General features: G+C 41.6%; 1 protein-coding gene across 2 annotated transcripts in view; it reads right to left on the bottom strand.

The window, feature by feature from the left end:
• The window catches only part of LOC119908805 (pleckstrin homology domain-containing family G member 1), a 71,562-nt gene that overhangs the window by 40,752 nt on the left and 16,013 nt on the right, over nucleotides 1-14,797 (bottom strand). Inside the window, exon 1 of one of the 2 annotated variants that reach the window (XM_038726675.1) lies at nucleotides 2,265-2,554. The exons of the other annotated variant lie outside the window; for it this stretch is intronic. The gene's annotated coding sequence lies outside the window, so the exon portion shown is untranslated. Of the gene's footprint in view, nucleotides 1-2,264; nucleotides 2,555-14,797 lie in introns of those variants that run through there. 2 annotated transcript variants of the gene reach the window in all.

Raw genomic sequence — 14,797 nt, forward strand, 5'->3', positions numbered from 1 at the left:
GTTTTGTACACTTTGCACCCTTAAGTAACTTTAAAGTTGGAAAAATCATCCCTAACTGTCTGACAGTATCATATTATATTCTGTATCCAACACAACCTCTTTTTTCACAAAATCCATAGGTGATGTAGTGCAGCACACTTGTCACAGTCCCTTTGCCAGTCTCATCAGAGTCCATGAGCAGATTTCTGTCCAATCACAACCAGCAAGAAGAAGCTTTTAACAGTCTCTGTGCTAATTTAAGGCTAATTTCATCTGCACAAAATCTATAGTCCTGATTAACTCTGTAATATCCTGCATTGATTTTCCCTTTCCCAGATTTATGAGGTTTCCAGATTCACAAACACTATTCCCTCAGGCCGCAGCAGTCTCCTCGCAGTGCCAGGACAAGTCCAGGAATTTCTGACTTTTGCCGGCCAGAAATCTGACTGAAGCACCAGTTTCAACTTATATAAGAGCAGGAATCCCTCAAAATTGGCCGGAGGAGCCGGAGGCAGCGTCCAGGAAAACTAGGAGCGTCTTCGCCATTACAGCAGACTAAACAACAGTGATACAGAAATAACTCTACAGCTGCTAGGTCAACAACAACAAGGTCAACACCCGCAGCTAATGATAGAGCGGGGTGGCACCACGGCCATAGAATGCAGGAAAAGTATTTACGATAGGAGATAATGTCAGTATTAAACTATGCACTGAGTTGGTGTTCACATTAACAGATGCAGAACGACACAAAGCCAATCGTCAGGAGGAGGAGTACTGTGCTTCATTTGTTATGGTTATGTGTTTGTGTGTGTGTGTGTGTGTGTGTGTGCAGACTGATTGTGTATAGAGTGAGTATGTGAGCATCTGTGGCGGATATATGGAGGAAGCTGTGTTTGGCCTCTGATTAAAATGCAGGACGAGGGTCCCGCTCCAGGAAAGGAGACCAGCAGAGTGGAGACGGAGGGACTTTTCTCCCATTAGGGAAACATGTGACACACACTAAAATATATACACACACACACACAAACACACAGCACTCCTACTATATTTACAATACTATGAGAATACAAATAATGTATTTGTTAAATACATAGTATGTGTTCAATATGCGCACTTATGCGTCATGCCAAAAGAATAGAATTAAAAGTGATTTAGGAATATATTTAAAATATACAGTATATGCACACCAAAACTGAATGGTTATATTTTGGATAACAAGTTAAAATATATCAAAGAAGGTTTAAACCAGAGTTTATGAAGACTATATCATCAGATTATCATCAACAGTGCTAATATTATTTGAACCAATTTTACTGTAAAAAAAATACTGGAAGATGATCCGAATACCAATGTTATGCGTACAAGAGAGACCTTAGACCAAATATATATAACCATGTATATAATCACCAAACATACAACTAGCATACAAGAAACCATGACCACAGTTAAAAAAAATTAAATTAGAAGTAAGATAACCAACAAACAAGTGACAGCAGCCATGAGGCCATAAATCTTAATGATTAAAGTCACACATGACAACAAATGAGTCCATCCCATTTTGTCCCTCAGAAGCTGGGTGCTCCAGTTAGAGCTCCCAGAATGAGGACACACCACAAAGGAGAACTCACGTGTATGTGCACACACACCAAACACTTAGGTAAGAGTGTGAGGTTATTGGATTGAAATTTAAAATAAACACGTCTCAGGTGAAAGCTGACAAATTTGATTTCTGTTGTATCCAATGCTCTTTATCAAACTTTCCCTGTGAAGGCCACATCTGTAACATCTCATCTAACCAAAAAAGTATGTTAAACTGCACTGAATACCTTGTTAAATCAGTGTCGCTTAGAACTGGACAGATAGATCTTCAAAAGCAAGACATAACAAACACACCTTCAAATGCCATGTAGATCATCCTTTCAGATAAACATAGGTAAAAGCATTATTATTGTCATGTCCACCATTGAATCCCAGGCTTAAACCCAAACATGGTTCTCTAATCAGAGAAGTGGGCAAAGGTGCCATTAGAGCCACGCTAAATTGAAACCTTGGATTGAGTAATTGGAGGTCAGACTGGGTTTGGTGGAATCGACCTCTGCAATTATGATTAAATAGAGAGTGGGGCTTTTAAGGAGGAAAAGACTGTACTGTAACGTCTGTGCGTGTTGAGAAAGCGGTGCCATTTACAGTAAATTAAACCAGTTTCGCACATCCAAAACTGAAGCCAACGCTAGGTGTCCTGGCAGTTCGCAGCGACACAAAGACAATGACAACCTGCCACTCACCTCAGAGAGACCATTCCCACGATTAGCCTTTCCTCAGCTGCTGGTATCCCAGTATCCTGTCACAGGTTAGATCCATGTCCAGGCATTTGAAAGGTTTCACGCTACATGTACAGTCTTGGAAACGCTGACTGACTTAGGGCTTGTGTCAAGGAGGCCTGGTCCGTGGTCCAACCCCTCTATGAGGTCAGTTCAGAGAGAAAGGGAGACATTGAGAGGAAGAGGGAGAGAGACAGAGAAGAACAGATGGAAGCAAAACACAACTGAACTGACTGCCCATTGGGAAGGGAGGGGGAGAGACAGGGAGAGAAGAGCTCGCACATCCAAGCAGCCCACTTCCTGACCAATTACTGCTGCTAGACCTCTCTCTCTCTCTCTCTCTCTCTCTCTCTCTCTCTCTCTCTCTCTCTCTCTCTCTCTCTCTCTCTCTCTCTCTTCTCTCTCTCTCTCTCTCTCTCTCTCTCTCTCTCTCTCTCTCTCTCTCTCTCTCTCTCTCTCTCTCTCTCTCTCTCTCTCTCTCTCTCTCTCTCTCTCTCTCTCTCTCTCTCTCTCTCTCTCTCTCTCTCTCTCTCTCTCTCTCTCTCTCTCTCTCTCTCTCTCTGCCGCAAGAACTGGAGGGCGGCCAGCACTGCAGGCGGCACAAGTGACAGAAAGTACACTGGAAAAAAGCAAGAGAGGAGCGGTCACCGAAACTGTGACGAGAGACCAAAGAAAAGGGGAGAGACAGTGATCAAGAATTCATGTGAGATGATAGTGATTAACGGGAGAGGGGTGTAGGTGGGTGAGACAGAAAGAGACAAGCTGATGCAGAAGAGGAAAGATAAAAAGAGGGCAGCGCAAGGACGAGCCGTCTCGCCTAACCCCAAAAAACACGATAAGTGGGTCACATTACATCCAGCAGCAGTTTAGAGGCCCCCTTTTTTTTTTTATGCCACTTTCTTGGTCTTGACTCCCCAGTGTCACTTTCAATATCAGAGATATCTTGAATAAGACAGCTGAATAAGGTAAAGGGTTGTACTACCAAAACCAGCAAGGGAGTACAGATCACAGAGCTCAGAGTGCAACCTGCTGTGAGCAAATATGTAGCACGCAAAGAAAATATCCAAGCCAGTGGTCATTGTGTGTGTGTGAGTAATTTGGTCATTGTTCTGCATCCTAACAGAGCAGGATGGAGGAAAGTCCCCTTCTCTGAGCCAGTGGCTGTTGTTCCTGCCTCCTGGTAGCAAGGCTTCCTGGGATTGATAAAGCAGCTCCTGGGCCTGTCAGCACACACACTTTCTCACTTCCGTGTTTTCACCGCTCTTAAGTTTTTCCAGGGAAAACAAAACTGCACGTGGTTCTGTGCAATCGTAAACATTGACCTTTGATAAGAAACTAACTAAGATACACTTAACTCTTAAAAACAAAGACCACAGTCTTCTTTACATGCATGCAGTGACTTTTAGCATACTTCCATCAACTTGAAAATTTGGGAGACCTGCAGTGACCTACTGTAGCAGTGACCAGTGACCATACAAACAGAGCCTATATGGGTCAGCGACTTACTGCTGTTATCCTAACCTGGATAAATCCACAAACACCGTGCTGAGCCTTTGTAATGGAACACCACACCTTGCACTTTAAACACACACAAAGACGGTGACAGACAATAGCACCACTTCTGAGGAAAACAAGATGATAGAGAGCTGCCAACTGGTCGTTCTTATCATTGCTTTTATTCTGCTTCGAGGACAAGATGGGTGGAGTTTATTAGAAGTGTCAAGTAGCTTGTCAAACATAGAAAGGTAGACTGACTGACTTTTCAACAGTTTCCTGTGATTGAGATGTCTAAAATCACTTGATGCCTGAAGTATTCTTTAATATCTTGTTCATTCTGTGACTAAATAATTTACAGGCTATGAACAATAGATGAACAGCATACAGAAAGATTTAGCAGAGCTCTGGAGACTGTGATACACCGTTAGCGGTAATATGAACGCTATTTGAGGCAAATTAGGTCAGTTTCGGTTCCATTTTTCTGAGAGAGACCTGCTCTGACATTAAAAAGAATAATAATCTGCCAGGACTTTGATAACTGATTAATAATTTCTGGCATTTTTAAAGCAAAAACACTTCTAGGTCCATCAAATGTAAGACAATCAATCTAACCAAACATTTAATCAAATAACTGAGAAAACAACCTAAAGACTGATCGCTAATGTTTTTGTTAATTGCAGCCTGACAAAATGCTTCCAGAAAGCAGGTGACGTCCAGCCTGGCCTGTTGTCATAAACTTTCAACTGTGTGATAATTAAGAGGAAACCAGTCATATCCCTGAGTTGCCTTTCCGTAAAGGTCAATATATTTCTGTCTGTTCTGACTGGGGGATACCATGGGGCCATGCCAAGTGTTGACAGACAGATGCTTTTGCCAACAAAAAAAGAATAAAACTGGAAATTTGAACTGAATAGCAGCTTGGGACCTCACCAACTAACAACAGGAAGAAACCCTCTCCCCACTACCATTTACTTCCAGTCTTCAGTCGCTTACTTGCTTTTCAGATGGAGTAATCTAACAGGATGTGACATCATCAGGCAGGTGAATCATGGGCACGTGATGCCTTTGTCATTCCAGTGTCACCAAACATTACGCTTTTATCTCCTCCACCCAGGGATTTCCTGGTAGGATCAAATGGACAGCAAAGGAAATGTTAATGAGCAGAGCTTATTTCTTGCTCGTTTATTCTCTTGAAGTGATCTTTGTTTAGCTGACGTCATTAGGGTTCAACGTGGCTTGGTGAATAGAAGGTGTTTCAGCACCGTGGTGAGATACTTAGCTGTAGAGGACTCTTTTCCTCCATCCTCATCTACCTCACCCGTTAGATGAGGAGGAAGAGGGAGGCATAAATAAATTAGACCTCAACCACACTTGGAAATAGAGACAAAGTTTTTGCCAACTGACATCCAAACACACACAGTATGTCCAACCCACGATATGGCTCTACTAGTTACTACAACAGACAAGCTAACGATCAAATGTTGGTTTTAAAAAAATCACATCTGATTGAATACATTTATATAACCGCCACCGGGTTCAAGATAAATTATAAAAAATTGTTTAATGTTTAAAAGGGGTGCATTTAGATTAACATGTTTTTGACATATATTTGTCATGTACTAAGAAATAACTGAATAATTATCAAAGGCCCAAGCTGACGCCTCAAACAGCAGTTGGTCGTCGAAGCACACAGAAAATAAACCCTCCATCAAACAAAGAGCAAACCCTAAAATGTCAAAGTAGTAAAGCGCGGGATTAGTAACTCTAACGTAATTACTGAATTGTAAACCCTAAAGTTTCTTGTTTCTGAAAAAAATATTTTAAAAAATCACACTACTGTAACATGCATTTCTGTCCAATGCCAGAGGCCACATGCTTCCAATTTTTGTGCCAAACATCTAGCAGATGTAGAAAGAAATATTAAGCTTTTCTACAAAACTGCAATCTAAAAACACAGACCACATTCAGTATATTGACAAAGGAGTGTCCTCAGTGTAGAAAAGCCATGACATCATCATCATGAAAGGGACTTCTTGAATGAGTCATCACTACTTCATGACAGCTCTGAAACACACACACACACACACACACAGATTAAAATAATATTTCTTGATGTGGTTTTTAAAAGTGTAACGGATACTACCTCCACTACTATAAATATGAATGGGGCATCTTAGTGAGTGCATGTGTTTGGCATTAAGATTAAAAGCTTTACATTATAGTTAGAAATGGGGGAAGAGGCCACAACTCAACCGCTGGCCTGCTCTCAACAGAAGTAGGAGCCAGAACACATTATTGCTCAGACGAAGATAAAGCAGGGGTGAATTTCTGATGTGTGTGTAGGCGCCACGCTCGGTGCGTGTGTGTGTGTGCGTATGCCTGCATGTCTGCTTATGTGGGTTTGAGTGGGATAAAGAGCCAGGAGTGCGTGTTGGCAGGTTCCCTTTGACCTGTGGAGGCTTTATTTTCCCTCATATTCATATTGGGCTAATAAGCCTTTCCCATGCCAGTGAAAACCCTGGAAGCCGAGCCCTCTCCAGCCCTCTCCTCTCTTTAGGGAACCTAAGATGTCACTGCACACAAAAGGAGCCGTGAAAGCTGTCCAACTCAAGCAGGGGCTATTATTTACAGTACCAAAAGAAAATCGCTCTTCTCCCAAACAGTAACCCCCCCTCCGAGCATCAGACGTCTGTCTCCTTGTAATGCTTCCCCTATTTTGCCCTCTTCCAATCCTTTCCTTTCATTTTTCACTCTTTTCTCAAGCTTCACTCACATCACGTCTCTTTCTCTCTCTTTCTAACCCTCTCGCCCCATCATAATAAAGTAAATAGTGGGTTTTGTAACCAGTAAGCCCAAAATTAGGAGTAAGCCCTAAACCGTGGCTTCACCGGTCTTCATTGAGCCATTCAAAACAGGCAGAAATATCCACTCTGATCATATAAGTCCCTCTGACAGAAGAAACTTCACTTAGAAAACTTCAAAAACAAATAAAAGCTTTACACAACAGCCTTAGATTTCTTTCTTCAGTGGCAGAGCACAATAAAACGTGCACAAACTAAAGATGCAGACATGAAACAACACAAATCTGGAAAACTAACCATTCTTGAAACTGAAGATGGAAGGAGATTACAAACTTCAAAAGTAACCTGTTCCTTCTGAAGGTTTCCATGCAGTTACAATGCAGGTGTTGCATGAAATAGACTGCCTTATGCAGTATAAAGCAAAGCAAGCTTTGTCCTGCTTTTTACTGGCACACTTTGAAGTTTTTGCGATGAATGTATTTTATTAATAAATCTAGATTACAAAGGAAATGTGTGTTGACAGACAATTGATAACATACATTTAAGCCCTGGAATACTGGCATTATCTCTCTGTACCTAGTTTCAGTTAAAGAGGTGATATTATGCTTTTTGGCTTTTCCCCTCTCCTTTATTGAGTTATTTCTCTTTTTTGTGCATGTAATAGGTTTGCAAAGTGAAAAAGCCCAAAGTCCAGCCCAAAGGGAGTTCCCATCTCCCACAGAAAGCACTGCTCTGAACTGCTTGAAAACAGCTCGTTTGTAGTCCAGCCATTTCCCTTCCTTCACTGTGACGTCACAATGAAAACGCGTAATAAAGCTTGCCAATCAGCTAGCGGGGGTCAGGCACGTCCTCAAACCAAGCGAGTTTGAGCGGAGGCCCTTTTATTTTAGTTAAGCCCCCTTTCCACTGCACAGTACCTGCTGGACTTGGCTGGACAAGTTTTGAGGTGAGAAATCAGCTGTGTAGATTTCGAATATTGACAGTTTTACGAGAAGTGATGTGAAATGTTCAACACTTGAATATTTTTGGAGTTGAGGAGCTCCGCAAGTGGCTGCGATGGATTACTTGTGCCAACCCGCGGGAGGAGCTCCCGAGGCCAGCCGCCCGCTCACAGAGCCCTCTGCTCCCGCCGTCACACAGACCGCTGCAGCAACAACGGCAGAGGAAAACACAGCTGGAAGGTTTTTATACCGCTTATCTGTCTTTACATTCTGAGTAATGTTGAAATGTTTTAATTTAAAAAAGAGAAAGCTATGTGGATCGCTGGTGTGTGTGTCGCATTGAACATTACGTCGCGGCAGTTGTGTGTGGCGTCGCTATGACGACAGCTATGTACTATCTCTGGGTACTATCTGTAATGGAAAACGGAGCAGGGCCGAGTAGAGTCGAGTCTATCGATTTGCGCTATGGTAGCATTTTTCGGCAAGGCAGCATAGATCGTCAGAACACCGGCAACAGTTCAACGTTTAGTCCTAAAAGACGATGCAACTCCGACACTGTTTGGGCCTGGAAATTCACAATCACAACCTGTAAGTATGCTTTATTGGTTGTGAATTATATTTAAAATAAACACGGCAATGTAACTTCACAGACTGTTCAAGTGCGGAGTTGTTTTAACGTTGGCTAACACAGCTAAAGTTATAGCTATAATGCTAATGTTACACCTGATGTGAAAGTTACTGAGCAAACGTTCAAATTGTTTGGCCAATTTTTATGTAAAATTTAGTTGAAATATGGTGATTTTTGTAGTGGTTTATGGTAAGATGTGGAACAATGATGTTGTGTGGTTGTGGACTTATAAGTATACCATCTGCTAGGTTACGGTCGCAGTCTGAAGCGGCTTTGATTTGGATCACACTACCTTGTGTCTTACGACCCGCCCTTCTCTGCTTCTGATTGGCTAGTAGTTCTTACCTGGGAACTGTGCAAGTGCAACTCCCAACAAAGATTTTGTACAAGTAAGATGCATCACTCTGTAGCTCAAGAGCGGAGCGTACAACACACAGGGTGAAAAGAGGAGCTGCAGCAATGTGCAGTATGAGAAAAGTATGGTGTTTTTTGAAAATTAAACCATGTAAACCTGTTCTGGTACAATCCCTAAATAAGATTTTGAACCTGAAAATGAGCATAATACCACCTCTTTAAAGTAAATGTTTTACAGATGAATTGTGAGTCTGGCTTATACAAGGAGAGATTAAACTGCAGAGTGATCTTCATTTCAGGTATTAGCATAACAGGTTTTAAAAATTTGCTTAGCAACAAGATCAGTGGCCAAATTGTCTGATGGACACAGCATCCTGCTGCAGCCTCTCAACTGCAAGCAACTGTATAAACAGTAGTCCAAACTGAAGCCCAGCTAATGGCCTTAAGTTACTGTCACATGTCGTAATAATGACTAGATACCAACAGTAGAAATATGTCTCCAGTCCATTAAAAAAAAGTTGTTCAAAGGCTCTGGAACAAGAAAAGGTTCTTAGGTTTGTCTTTACAGTCAATACAGATGTTGGTGACGGGTCTTAACTCGACCCAGATGTGACCAAGAGGAAGATGGACCCCATAAACACTTCAACAACCACACACACCCTGACGCAGCACTTTCTACAGTCTCCAAACCAAAAAGCTGAACAAGAGGTATACAGCAGTGTGATTTAGTCAAGACTCTCGGAGAAATGCATTATTTCTGCATTCAAATGAATGAGAGTGCACACAGAACATTTGATACAGATTGACCGCACAACCGAACACGTCCATGTTTTCCACATAATATTTGCACAAACTAAAAATTCCAAACACCTTGCAATCACTTTATTTATTCAGAATTTGTTAACTTGTCTATAAGACTTGAAGACTTGTAAGACTTGTAAGTAATATTTGCAAAAACAAATTAAGGGTTTCATTTCATTGTTATCAGGCCTGGACAGTGCAGTATATTACAGATTATTGTAGTACTACCCATGGTATTGTAAAATGTGTACATAACCAAGGATTCAATGTTGTTACAGCTGGAATGTAATTCACCTAATAAAATGGACAAATTAAATGGATAAAACCAGCACTGCTCGTTTATTTAACTGCATTCAAGAGCTAAATAGTAGTATTACAGTATGTGGGATGATGAAGATGTTATCATGAGGTCAAAATCAGCAGGTGAAGCAGATGTAAACAACTGTTCTCTATGCACTGACACAGCTGAAACTGACATGTTTGTGCTGCATCAAAAAAAAGATCACACAGGTAACTCAATTATAAATGAAGTCTGAGATACTGATATCTTTTTTATTACTCCACTTTGTCTCTGCTGTAACGCTACCTTTCTTTCAACCTCTCTTTCTGCTGTTATCTGCCTTTAGGTTCACTGCAGTGTTTGCCGCGTGTATTATGTTTCAGCTGAAGTGTGCTGCTAATATAGGCCAGCAGTGACTTCAATGACAACCCCCAGCCACCCGAGCCTAGGCCACACCCACACCCACACACCCACACACCCACACACACCACACACGTCCCCATACAGCTGTAACAGAACTCAGGATCTAGAATGAGAAAGAAAGTAAAATAGATAAAAACCATCACATCAGGTCAAAAGGAGAAAAACAAATATCTGCAATATTTGTATTTAAAAAACACAAACACACATAGCATTAATACACTGCAATGTACTTAAAAACTACAAAGATTATCAATGAACTGTGAAATATTCTTGATATTAGGGTTTCAACTGAGAGTATTTTTATTTTTGATGAATCTATTGATTGTCAATAAATTAATACAATTCTATAAAATATCAGAAAATAGAAAGTAAAAAACAATCTTCACCATTTCCCAGAGCCAAAGTTAAAGTTCATCAAATTGTCTGACCAACAGTACATAACCTAAAGATTCTTAACTTTATACTAAACAGGTGAAAGCAACAGACACTCTTTGAGAGTTGCGTGCTTGATTGATTACTTTACAACTATTAATCAATTACCAACAATTGCTGTTAATTGATGTTCTGACAATTAATAATTTCAGCACTAATGGATAATGGATTCATGTACATACTGTGGTCAGTCAGCCAGGAATGCACGAAGTCCATTGCAAAGTACACAGAGGACCTTCACAAAAATACTGCAAGCAAAAGTGACTAAGCAAGAAAAATAAAAGGTTGTACCAACGCATGTGAGGTGTGAGATTACGTACATTAGTATGATGTGTGCACTGGAGAAAATGTATGGCTCTGGTCTATATGTGGGCTGGATACACGGGAGCCAAGGAGAGGGCTGGGTGGAAGAGGCTTCTTTATTTTTAGCATTGTTCCCCAGTGCTCTTATCACCAGCATGTGATTTAGAGAGAAGTTCCTAAGTGAGCTTTACTGCTAATAAAGACGTGCCATGGCAATTATGAAGGACTGAAGTTTTTACATTGCACTGATGACAGGCGGAGATGAAAAATCTGAAAGCTAGAGCTCTGCAGCACTGATTCTGAACTGGAAAAAAATCTTTGAAAAAAAGAGACACCAGTTACAAAAATAAAACCATACAAAAATATTGCTTTACTGGGAATTTACAACTGTTTGATAGTTGCACCTGTGGAGTGCTCAATACTGTGCAAGTACAATTCATTCACATCAAACAGGATCACACACACACACACACACACAGGAGAACTCCACTCATGCAGACGTAAGAGGCTATTTATACACCACTTCCTTTTATTTATCAAGCTCATTGTTCAGACCACATCTGCCATGGCCACAATGGCCAGTCCACATAGCTGCCCCCCACACACACACACACCAAGTCTGCATGCACATACACGTCCACACACACACACGTGCGGTGTGGCCCTGCAACATAAAGACTTTGGGAGCAGCCAGACATAAGCCAGCATTCAGAAATATCCACAGCTTTTGTTTTGAGGTCTGAGTGACTCCAAAAGCTGATACCACCTGTTACACAGGCTGACATTCTTGCACTCCCATTCATTGCGCACGCACGCACGCACGCACATACACACACACGCATATCCAAACATGCATTAATTCACACGTGCCTGCTCACAAACCTGCACACAAACTGGCACATGTTACTTCTATTGGCACAGTTGGACATTTGGCTAAGTGCTGCAGATGACAGCTCATTATGTCCCGTCTGTTTCATGTCAGCTTTAATACAACAGGAAGTCACTTAGGAGCTTTAAAAATCCACCGGACAACTCATAACCTCCATGGCCCAGAGGCTGTTGGCTCACAACAGCAGCTAAAGAGTCAAGTACAGCAGAACACATCTGTTAGCTGCGTAAATCTTGTAGGATCAACTCAGTTCCTAATAAAAAACACACACACACACAGACATGACTTCAATTCCCGTAATACCCAAAACATTGCAGTCCCTTTTAGCCATTTACTCAATGAGGACAGGAGCTGCCCAAAATGGCCCCTGAGGGGTAAACAGCTCAGATCATTATCTTTCCAACTCTCTACCAGCAAGCCACAGATGTACAGTGGTGGGACAGACTAGGGGTATAGGAAACCACTGTGGTTTCATTTTCAAACCACAAACCAAACCATCCCACCACAGATATCCATAAATCACATCCAGGTACACGATAAAATATTGTAAAAGCCTGCAATTTAAGGTGCTTTACACCTTCTACAAGTTTTACTTTAACTATGAGCAAATTTGAATTTACTTGCAAGCTTTTCAGAAGTTTTTATGATATAATAAAACTTAGTCTAAAAGGTAAAAAAGTGCAACAGTGTCAGAAAAAGACACAAAAACCTTTCAAATCCAGTAATCTGCAGAATAAACAAATAAAATATCAGCAAAAGGACATTTTATGTAGGAAATAACCCACAACTGACTACTACATGAACTGAAACCGTTTCATCAACAACATAAAATGAGCAATGGAGCATTTAAAGAGAGAATAATGTATACTACAGTGTACATAACATTTCCTCAATAAACACAAATACTGTATCTCTGTTACGACCATATGCATGCTGATTGGTGGTTAGAGGATAGACACACATCCTTGGTGTTTTCATGAGGGTACGTTTTGGCTGTTTCTTCACTCCCTCTACATATTTTCTCCTCTGCACAGGAAACAGTCGTTTGTCAACACCGCAAATAAATGTTGTTTGCTTCCTGTCCTTGACTGGGGAATTTTTTGTCTCATTTGGAAGCAACACGACAGAGCTGACATGTGATGCATGTTTTTCTAAGCCGAGCAAGCCATAAAAATATGGGTTGGAGCCATTGACTGTTTAAAAAAAAGTTGTAAAACACATGAGTCAGCTGCAACGGTGGCAGTTTAAGATTGTGAGATTTTTGTCCACACAGGAACAAACTGGTCTGGGTAATAAAGAGGTGTGAAAAATGCTTCACATTTGAGTAAAACAAATCAGTCGGACTATAATGTTAATAAAAGCACATAATTGTTTAAATGTTTCATATCTGTCAGCACAGAAATATGTTTTAATTTTAATAATTAATTTAGTTTCATATCTGAAGCAGGTGTTAAATTTGTTGGGAATGGAAAGAGCTACAGCTAATATCTTAAAAACATCACAAAGCTTCTCTGGGCTTCCACATACCCTGGCGTTCAGAGGGAGCCGGACCCCTGCCCCTCTCCGGGGGGGGGGGGGGGGGGGGGTCCTGCCAAACGCTGCACAACAATAAAACAAAGCTATCACAGTGGGGCTGGTGGGGGAGGTGGGTAAGCATGCAGGGGTGCAGGGTGGGGTGGAGGGAGGGCGGAAAGTGAGAGGAACAGCTGCTGAGTGGGAGAGTTGGGGGGGGTGGGGGGCGGACGACTTCTCTCTTTTCTCTGTCAGAAAAATGAATTACTTTTATGTATGCGGCCGATTCAGGCTTAGCTATCGTTAGCCCCCCACCTAAAACCCCCATCTGGTCTCTTTAGGCATACACAAATTGACAAGCGCACAATGACACAGCTTATAGCTATACTGTTCTCCACAGACTATTGATTCACTGTGAAAAGTTCAGCAAAAAATGTCTCAAAAAAGCTTCACCACACAGACCTGCTGGCATCCAAACATGTGCACGAATAGTCCAAACAGCATCGACTGTGACAGCCTGAATCTTTGCTTTACAGATTCTCTTCTCCCTCTGTCTCTGAGGAATCCTCTTTATTAGAATGAGTGTGTCACTCCATGGCCAAACTTGCAGAATGCTGACAGATCTGCTAAACACAGGTTTGGAGAAGACTAGGAGCTGCTGAAAGTCAAGAGCTGGAGGCCGGCCAGGTGATTGTGTGTGTGCGTGTGTGTGCGTGTGTGTGTGTGTGTGTGAGAGAGAGAGAGAGAGAGAGACAAGGTTCTCCGGGTCATACCCGACATTTACCCGTTTTATATCCAGGTTTCATTCCTGGAGCTAATTATTAAAATGTACCCTGGGGAGCTTTTGACCATTAGTTGTGCTGCAGAGCAATGTCTTGATGAGCAGGTCCCGGTTTTGTTTGTATTTTATGCTCTGCTGGCAAATGCATGAGCAGGCAGGTGACACTATACAAGATCTCGTAGATGATTTTTTGCACTATTCCAATGATCAACAGTTGTTGGCGGTAATAAGCCAAAAAACAACAAGCTAGGGTGTGACTTTTTTTTTTCCTTCATCTGGACCCTCTGGAGCTAAAAATATTTTTCCTTGAGCTTCCCTGGGGGGAAACGCCTGCAGAAAAGCTGTTGTCCTTCATCCTTGAAGTCAGCAGACATGCTGGTGCTCAAAGGTAATTCTTAGGATTAGGTTACCTCATAAATTTACAACACCACCATAATCGTTTTAGTGCTTTGTATATCAACAAGTAATAAAACAATACATCCTCATTCCACTGACCCAATAAATTTTATAATGCCTTTGACAGCCTATTGTTGGTTACCTGACTGTTGCTATGAAACAAATGAAATGAAGTACAAGTATGGGATCTAGGTGGAACACGGCAAGGCTTCAAGACTTCATGCACCCCACCTGTATGGACAGTTAGTCTGACCCGCAGGTCACCGGTCTGACCCGCAGGTCAGTGGCCTGACGTTTGAGTTGGTACAGCCCTTGGCGACATCCAAATACAGCTGCTTATTCCACTCAGTCTGCTGCTATAAAACACCAGTCAGCAAATAGAAAGAGTGGAAACAGATTTGCAACTGGTCCAAAACAAAATTTATGTGGGATTTTTCTGGTGACATAAGGCAAGCTGGT

Source organism: Micropterus salmoides, unplaced genomic scaffold (genome assembly GCF_014851395.1).
Source record: "Micropterus salmoides isolate LMB-PRFRI ecotype aquatic unplaced genomic scaffold, ASM1485139v1 Ms_hic_scaffold_18, whole genome shotgun sequence".
In the NCBI taxonomy this organism is placed as follows: Eukaryota; Metazoa; Chordata; class Actinopteri; order Centrarchiformes; family Centrarchidae; genus Micropterus; species Micropterus salmoides.